The sequence below is a fragment of the Marmota monax genome, unplaced genomic scaffold, assembly GCF_021218885.2.
Source record: "Marmota monax isolate L192 unplaced genomic scaffold, Marmota_monax_Labrador192_F-V1.1 WCK01_AAM20220418_F8-fsc00038, whole genome shotgun sequence".
Lineage (NCBI taxonomy): Eukaryota > Metazoa > Chordata > Mammalia > Rodentia > Sciuridae > Marmota > Marmota monax.
The window spans coordinates 8,828,940-8,835,224 of NW_026692498.1; positions in this window are offsets into that span (position 1 = coordinate 8,828,940).

Here is a 6,285-nt window from a genome sequence, read left to right on the forward strand (position 1 = left end):
GGTCTGGAAATAACACCAACAAGCATCACCGGATGCATCAAATTAAACAGCTTCTGTACAACAGAAAGATAGGGGTGGGATGGGAGCAGGACTCTGCCAGCTGCTCCTCTCACCAAAAATTGCTATCCAGAGAATATAATGAACCCCAAAGACTCAAAAAAGAAAAAAAATGATAGTAACCAGTTCAATACACAGGCAGATGAACTGAACAGACATTTCCAAAAAAACAAACAAAAAAAAAACCCAAAACGCCAACAATTATATGAAAAAAAAGTCCACCCCCTTTAGCCATAAGATCCACGCAAATCAAGATTCCAATTGCCTGACCCTGTGAGAACGGCAATCAGTCATCAAGAATTCCGATAGTATTAGACAGCTGGTGAGGGTGTGAGGAAAAAGGATTCCTTATGCACTGTCGGTGTACATTAGTATAGCCACTAAGGCAATCGGTATAGTTTCCTCAAAAAACTAGAACTACCAGGAGATCCAGCTGTTCCACTCCTGGGTGTGGAACCCTTAAAGGAATTAAAGTCGACACACTCTAGAGATACCTGCATACCTGCGTTTATCACTGCACAATTCACAACAGCCAAGTCAAGGAGTCAGCCAAGGTCAATGGATAAGTGATAAAATATGGTGTCTATACCCAATGGAGTATTATTCTCCCACAAAGAACAAAATTATGTCATTTGTAGGAAAATGGATAGAACTGGAGACATCAAGTTGACAAAATAAGTCAAGCTCGGAAATGTATCAGGTTTTCACTCATATATGAAGGGAGGAGGGGGAAGAAGGAAAGTAGAAGGGCAATCTTGAGGGTAGAGGACGGAGGAAGAGAGGGTCAGGAGAGGAACTGGGGAGTGAAATTGACCAAGTCGTGTTATATGTGTGTATAATTAGACCACAATGAAATCCGTTATCCTGTACCATTAATATGCACAGATAAAAAATTGACAAGACTCTCTAATGTTATCCTACCTTAAAGTTCCCAGAATAAATCCCATTGGGTGTTGATGGAAGTTTAATAAGTACATTGCTGCAGCCCCAGTCTTTTTTTCAGTCAGAATTTTTAGTTTTCAGCATATATGTGGTGTTAGATGTATGTCTAAGAATTTAATTTTTTCAGTTACTTACAGTTAGCTTTAGGTTTTTGTAGGTGGCCTTTAATAAGTTGAGGAGGTGATCTTCTAGTACTCATTTGCTAAGATTTATTTGTTTAAAGTGCATGATGTGACACTTTGCCAACTATATTTTTTAGTAGAAAAACAATAGTTTATTAAAATTTTATTATTTTGAGGACTCATTAGTCCATTATAATTATACATGCAGTGGGGTTTCATTGTGACATATTTGTGTACATACATGACACAATTTGCTGAGAGCCATTGCCAAGTAGGAATGAAGCATGGCAATTTCTTTGTCAGCCTACCCAATGTTACTTAGAGGGAGGACTCTCCATTGTGGAAATGGGCTTGCCTTGGACCCAGGTCATTTGCAGTGACATTGCATGAATGTTTGAGAAAGGTGACCCTGCTCAAGGACCAGGGTGGATCCAGGTTTAGGGAGGATCCTGCTGGATTAGGGTGGGTCCAGGTTTAGGGTGTATCCTGCTGGGAATAGAGAGTATCCTGCTGCCTCAAGCACCCACTCCTTGGGTTTAGGGCGGTTCCAGGTTTAAGGTGGACCCTGTTGGGAATAGGGCATATCCTGCTGCCTCAGGCACCCACCCGTTCCTTGAGTTCCCATTGAGTTCTCGCGGGATTCAGAGAGTATTTTGGGATGCAGAGCCGAGTGGAGGTGTGGATTTTCCCCAGAACGTGTGTGTAGAGTGCCGGTGACAGTTCGGGAATAAAGAATTGCTGTTTGAATCTACAAGGCTGTGAGTGGCTCGTGATTTTGTGCCCAGCCAGACTTTGGCATTTGTTGGTCCGTGCGGGGAATGTCTAAAGCTTGGAGGTAAGTGAAATTGCTCGTCTCTGAGGAAGAGCAAAAGAATGGGTAACCATTTCAAAAAAAAAACAGTGCGTTCTTGTTTTGATTTATCTTGTTTTTGTTTCAAGCTGCCTATCCCTAGAAATTTCTCAGGCAAACTGGAAAAAATGGTTGACTAAAGGATTGAAGTTTGTCGGCCCTGAGGAAGAGAAAATTGATACAACGATTTTTTATTCCATTTTTGTTTCATTCAGTTTCGGTTTTGTTTTGTGTTATCTTATTGGGTTGCGTTATCTTTATAGTAGATTAGAAATTAGTAAAAAACAAATTGAAAAGATGTTAAGTAAATTGTTAGAGGTTCAGACCATGGAGAAAGACATTTTAGATCAAGCAAAAGAGAAGGTCTCTCGAGCTAGTCAGACAGAGGAAGAAAATTTAAAGGAAAAGGGGTTGTTAGGAAAAAGGCCAAAACAGGAGGCTGTTACTAACTCCGTTTTATCACAAGAGGGCAAAATTCAACCAACGGCCCCACCGATGGAGACAGCTGAGTGGCCCTCAAACCCTGTAGTTGATAAATGGGATCCTGAGACAGGACCTCAAAGATTAGTATGCCCTGTACTTGAACAGGCAGGAGGGCAGCAAATTCACTGTGCTTTAGATTTCAAAACAGTGAAGCAGTTAAAGGAGGCTGTAACAACCTATGGTCCCCAAGCACCCTTCATGGTAAGCATGGTCAAATCCATTACCAACTTGGACATGACGCCAGCAGATTGGGCTAGCATGTGTAAATCTGTGCTAAATGGAGGACAATATTTGTTATGGAAGGTTGCCAATGAGGAATTTTGCATGGAGACAGCTAGGTGAAGTTCAGCAGCCGGTTACCCTCAAAGAAATCTAGATATGTTGTTAGGAAAAGGACCTTATGAGGGTCAACGGCAACAAATTGAATATGATCCTGCTATATATGCACAAATTGCTTCAGACACAGTTAGGGCATGGAAGACTTTACAAGGACATGGAGATTTACAAGGTCAGCTATTTAAGGTAATACAGAGAGCTAATGAACCTTACGCTGAATTTGTAGATAGGCTTATTCAAACAGCTGCCAGAATTTTTGGGGATACAGAACAAGCAATGCCATTAATAAAACAACTGGCTTATGACCAAGCAAATCGTTGCTGCAGAGAGGTTATTAGACCATGGAGACATGAAGATTTAAACACATATATTAAATTATGTAGAGACATTAATGAACAAGGGCAAGTCTTGGCAGCTGCAGTAAAACAGGCTTTAGATGCCAGGCCAAAAACATGCTACAATTGTGAACAAACAGGACATTTTAAAAGGAATTGCCCCATAGGAGAAAGGTTTAACAAAACTAGGTATCAAAGGAATAGGATACCGGGTATTTGCCCACGATGCCGTAGAGGGAGACATTGGGCTAATGAATGCCATTCTCAAACCACCATAGAGGGTACTCCCTTATCAAAAACCAGACAAGGACCAGGTATTTACCCACAATATAGTGGAGAAAGGCATCAGGCTCCATTGCCAAAAAACGGACTGGGGGGCCCAATGCTCCGGGGCCCACAACCACAAATATACGGTGTGGGAAGCCATTCTCACATGTGACTGGGCAACTCCCGGTTTGGGTCTGAGGCACACTGGCTAACTGTGTCGGAGCTTTCCCGGCCCTCTCCTGATGAGAGAGCCTGTCCATGTGGGGGTGTGACTGACCACTGACCCCGGGGGCCAATCACTGACCCTGACCTTGGAGTGAGGTCCCCCTCAACCTTCATTGGATGGAATTCTCCCCTGAATTTCTTGTTCCCCAATAAAAGGTTACTCCCTGGCATGCTCCCTCTCTCTCTCTCCTGCTAGCCCTGAGTAATCCTTGCTGCCCTACCAGGTGGTTTGAGGTGCGAACCAGAGAGGGGAGCCGTCTCGGACCTGGTCATAGAAAAAGGTAACTGAGTCTGTGTGTTTTATTTCAGTCTCGCTAGCTAACTTTTATGCCAAGAACCTCATTAATGAAACCAGTGCGCTGGTCGCATGGTGGAATTGGCGCCCACGAGGGGGGCATTCTAGATTAGCTAGATTGAGTGGGAGCGCACTATAAAGATAAAGGAAGTTGTGACAATTTAGAGTCACAAAAGTACCTGGAGATATTGAAAGAAAGAGACGTTAAATTAATTAAAATGGGAAATTCAACTTCTACGGATAAGGAAATGTATCTGACTATTTTAGACAGTATAATTAATCAGAAAGGAAAACAGATAAAGAAAACTCAGTTATTACAATTCTTAAAGATTGTAGGTGAATATTGTCCTTGGTTTTGTGAACAAGAGTCTCCAAATTTACTTACTTGGGAGAAACTAGGAAGGAAGTTACAAAAAGTTTGTCTTTCTAATGAATTACCTGGATGCATAGAGAATATTCAGAAAACTTGGACGGCTCTGGAAGTTTGTCTTTTTGAATATATGGGCCAGAGTTCCCAGCCCCATGAAGACCTATTAAAAGGCATTCAGAGAGCTATTAGGTCTATTCAAATGGAAAATCCCCCTGAGGCTAAGTTAATTCCCTTTCCCTTGAGCTGTTTAAAAACAAAGGATCTAGGGGCCAAACCGAAGGTTAAGAATGTGACTTTAAACTTGCAGGATCAGGCTGGCCCGCAGGGAGATTATAGAGAGGAAGGTCATAGAGGAGAAACCTCCACAGTCCTAGAAAGTCCTCTGAAAGAGGTAGAGGATCTTCCTGGGGAGGAAAATCCGGAAGAGGTTCTTAGAGGGGCACAGAGTTCTTCTCTGCCACATGGCTTAGAAGCCCAATTTAAAATGGCGACAGCGCAGAGTCTACCCATGACTTGCAGTATGAGGGAGAAGAATCAGACGTTGAAATTCAGGACTTACAGAGAAATTTCAACAGGCTGCGTTTAACACCGCCTGCCCAGGCTATTCGAATTTGGCCATTACCTACTAAAAGGACAAAATTTAATAGGTACACTGAATTAACAATGACCTTTCTTACCCCGTTCCAGCGAGGTATTAAGAAAGCACAGGAAGCTGGGGAGGATACTAGCGGTTTTCAACTTTTTCCAGTTTTTGAGCAAGTTAATGAGCAAGATCAGAGAGTTAGAGTTCATACTGTAATCCCATTTAAAACCATTAAGGAACTAAAAATTGCATGTGAGACGTATGGTCCAAATTCGCCTTTTGTACAGAGCCTGATAGAAAATATTTGCTCGCAACCCCTTCCTCCTAGTGATTGGATTTCTTTAGCTAGATCTTGCCTGAGTGGGGGAGATTTCTTGCTCTGGCATACTTATTGGACTGATTTTTGTACTGAACAGGCAGAAAGAAATAGAAGATGAAATTTAGAGATGCCGGTAGAAATGTTTTTAGGAACAGGTGAATTTGCTGATTTAGAAAGACAGTTAAATTATGAATTTGTAGTATATAATCAAATAACTGATTGTGCGAAACGTGCCTGGAGGCAGATTGTCTCTAAAGACCAATCCAATTTAGTTCTTACCAAAATCAGGCAGGGTGTGAGTGAACCTTACTCAGATTTCGTAGCCCGATTGTACCAGGCTACAAACAGGTCAATCGGGAACCAGGGGGCATGTGAGTTTATTGTTAGGCAATTGGCATTTGAAAATGCGAATAAGTATTGTCAGGACATTCTTAGGCCGTACCGTAAAAAAGGGACGGTTTCTGAGTTTATCCGCTTATGTTCTGACATAGACTGTACCCATTTGCAGACAGTAGCTATAGCTGCGGCACTAAAAGAAACCTTAAGGCCACAAGATTTAGTATGAAAGCCCCGCAGGAGATGCTACGTTTGCGGGAAAAGTAACCATAATGCGCGTGAGTGTCGCATGCGAAATTTTAAGTTCAGGGCTCCATCTACTGGTGATAATAGATATTGGAGGACTCAATCCCACGTGGCGGATCAAGATGGCGTGGATGAGCCCGCCTTCTTGTCATCATTTCTGCCTGGCCGAAACACAAACTTCCGGTCGGCCCCTCCCCCGGCCGAGAATGAGGAAGTAGGTGATGGTCACGCAATGTGACCTCATCGCGCCGACCATGGGGGCTGCCATCTTTAATTTTACCAGAGCAAAACAGTTTCTGTACAAACCCCTAATGATTTTCAAGGCTTTTAAGAGATATTAATTGGCTGAAGCCATCCTTAAAACTAACTACTTCCGAGTTAAGTCCTTTATTTCAGATATTACAAGGAAATCCTTCTCCAACCTCTCCATGTCAGCTAACCTTAGAGGCTAGAATGGCTTTAAGGAGAGTTGAACATGCAATTAAAAATGCACAGCTTACTAGAGTTGATCCTAAAGAA